The following is a 3226-nucleotide window of genomic DNA, read 5'->3' as shown; positions in this document are numbered from 1 at the left end:
TACAACCTACCCAGGTTGGCATTTGAGCCCTGGTGTGAAGCTGGGTAGAGCAGCCTGCTCCAGTCCAGCCTAGCTCCCCTCTAACCCAGCCACAGACCCTGTGCAGGACAGTTCTCCCCTCTGCCAGCACCCACAACACAGTCATGGCTTGGCAATGTCACCGCCCAACAGCACTGTGTCATTGTGTGTGTCCAGGGCATTGGGGACCTGTTTCATGCAAGGCCTCCCCAGCAGTGCTGAGGGACCAGCTTCAGACAAGCCTGGCCACAGGAGACAGCCTTGTGCCCTAGATCTCTGTCCTCCATCAACTCACCCCAGTCACCTCCAAACTACTGCTCCTCCCACTCCAGCAATTGCAGCCCCACACAGGGCTCTGATGAAAAGCGGAAGCCTTGATATCCTCTTCCATAGAACTTTACAGCAAGCCTCAGGCCCTGCAGAAAAGCCAAATTCCTCAGCTGAAATGGCTCCCCAATTCTGTGACAGCAAGTGACTGTGTGCAAGTGTGTCACTGCCATGCTTCAGTCCCACAGCTTCGTCCTTCCTTTTCCTTCACAAGCCAGCAAATACCCTTAATGTCAAGAGCCAGTGAGGCCTGGGGAATTCATTAAGCTGCTTTCTCAAAAGCAGTGAAGCTGAACAAGTTCAGAGGGAGAAGGATGGTGGTATCCAGCACCAGTAGCTGCTCCCAGCAAGCCCAGAGCCACAGCACCCAGTAAGTGCTGCCTTCTCTGGGGGAACAGCCCACACTTCTCCCATTGCACCAGGTGGCTGCAGCTGGGAGAGGCATCGCATGGTCTGGATGTGGAGTGAGCCTGTCATCTCTCCCTCATCAGCACAGCCAGGCCTAAAAATATCTCAGAGTGGGTTGATGGTGGTTGTGCTACAGTCTCCATTATGCAGATGGAAATGGCTGGTCCCTGCCAGAAGGGCTGGGGAAGCACCAGCTCCTCTGCCCTGCACTGGCACAGGATCTTGGGATCCTGTGCTGTGCTGCAGAAATCTCCACAGGAGAGAGGTGCCAGGGACAGACCACGACACAGAACATCCCAGCCAGGCACAGCATCTCTGCTAGGGATATCCTGGTCAGGGCAGACAGCTGCATAGGCTTTGTCCCTCCTGGGGGCATGGGACTGAGCAGGGTGGGGAAGAGGGGAACAGAGTTTCACAGGCCACTGCCATGAACTCCTAACAGTAATGAAATGGGGAGCTGCCCAGGCAGCACATGATGAGTCAGAAGTGCACCCAGGCAGCTGAGCTGACAGCACCATGTGTGCAAGCATAAGGGCACAGGGAGCTGAAGGACAAGTTAGCAGAGCAGCTACAGCATGAGTGGGATGAACCTTCAGCCCACAGGAAAAGCCAGAGAAGCACTGGAGCAAGGGGCCAAACTTACAGGTTGGCAAGGAAGCCGGCTGGCTTTGTACCCCGCAACATGCTGCCAAAGGGCAAAGCTGCCAGCTCTTCCCTTCCCATCTCAAATCCACATGGCCTGACAGTGAGCACAACTGCTGACGCTGAGCCTCGGGCAATCGCTCACCCAATAAACCTGACTGAGTGAGAAAAGCAGCAGAGACTGCTGGAGAAGTCAGGAAGGATGTAGCAGCTCGTGTAGGAATGGCTTATAGGATAAGATTGTGAATCCAAAGATTCTGGCTCTGCTATAGACTCTTGGCAGGCAGGCAGAGTCTGATTTCATCCCAGCCTCAGAGGTGTCCACAGGATGTCACAATCAACCTTGACCACAAACCAGAAGTGCTGTTTACTCACCCTCATCACATGGTGTGCTTTCCTCAGATGCCGGGCTAGCAGGGCAAGCCCCCTACACAGCCAAACCTCTCCAGGAACAGTGACCCAGCATCAAGGCCACACTGACTGGGTGGCACTTCCCAGAGGCACACACTCCAAGCACAGACCTGTCACACCTCCCCCTGCACCAGACTGTTGGCAGCTCCCACAGCCTGCAGGGAGCTGTCGCCAGGGATCAGAGCCCTGAGCAATCTCACCTGCTTGTAAGGCTGGAGGAGAGGTTGTGCTGGGAGAGCTGAGTCCAAAACACCATATGGCCCAGCCATAGCCAGGCATCTGTTCGCTGGGAAGTGGAAAATCTGCCTCAGCAGGTACCAGACACCTCTCCAAAAAGGCTGCACAAGGGCTCCTCTGTCCAGTGGCTTCTGGAGGAAGGATTTTCTAGGCAGGCTCCAGCCTGCCTGGAGAAGGGGCAGGGATCTTCTGTGAGAGGTGATGGTTGTCCAGCCCCCAGGGTCGCCCCCACAGCCCTAGCCCTGCACTCTCTCTGGGAATGATCTGTGCAGCCACCACACAGCCAGTGCATAGGTGGAAGCTGCTTCTTTGCAGTCTGCAAAGATGGCTAAAGGACTGATCCAGGTCCCCCAAATCTGGTGGAGGACACAGGCAGGCAGGAGGATTTGTGGGCAGCTGTCTCAGCCAGCATGGTCCAGGGTAGCAGTGAACAAACCAGGCTCCTGGGTAAAGACCTCCCCAGCACACTGTGCCAGTGCAATGCCCCACACAGACAACAGTCCTGCCCCACTGTCCTGCCTGTTCTGGGCTGGAGAGACATCACTACACTGGGCTGGGACCCCTTGAAAGGGCTCCTCTGGAGAAGGTGAGGAGTGAGGAGCAGGAAGCCCTTCCTCCTGCGCTGGCCCATCAGGTGCTGACGTGCCTGGCTCCCAGCCCACCAGCTCGGAGTCACGCAGCTCCCATGAACGCCGTCTTTCTTCTCCCTGCTGCAAAGCCCTTGGCAGCCCCTCACCCGCTTCTAGTGGGGAGGGAGAAGAGCCAAGCTCTCTTTTTATGTCCTTTCCCCTTGCCAGGCTCTGCACAGTGCTGAGGGCCCAAGCTGGGGGTCTCCCTGCTGGTGACAGCACTGCAGACCTCTGCTCCCACAGGAGTCACCCTCCAACCAGCGAGGAAAAGCAGGGTTGGCTCCAGCCCCACTGTGTGGATGGCTGAGGGTCCAAACAGGATGCCCTGTACTACTTCTCCATCTGAAAGAGAGAATGGCAGAATATGAGCATTTACACTTCTGCCAGTCCCTATGGACACCAGCTGTTAAACAGTGTGTGGAAACATCTATCCAGCTGGAACTGGGAAGGCCAGAGAGGACTCAGGACAGACCCATCTCTGGCTGCCAACACAACTGCTCTCTTCATCCTGCCCTGGCTCTCCTGGGCCTGAACAAGTAAAGCTCTGTTCCTGC

This window comes from Zonotrichia leucophrys, chromosome 8 (genome assembly GCF_028769735.1).
Source record: "Zonotrichia leucophrys gambelii isolate GWCS_2022_RI chromosome 8, RI_Zleu_2.0, whole genome shotgun sequence".
Classification (NCBI taxonomy): Eukaryota; Metazoa; Chordata; class Aves; order Passeriformes; family Passerellidae; genus Zonotrichia; species Zonotrichia leucophrys.
Note: the sequence above shows the minus strand (reverse complement) of the source record.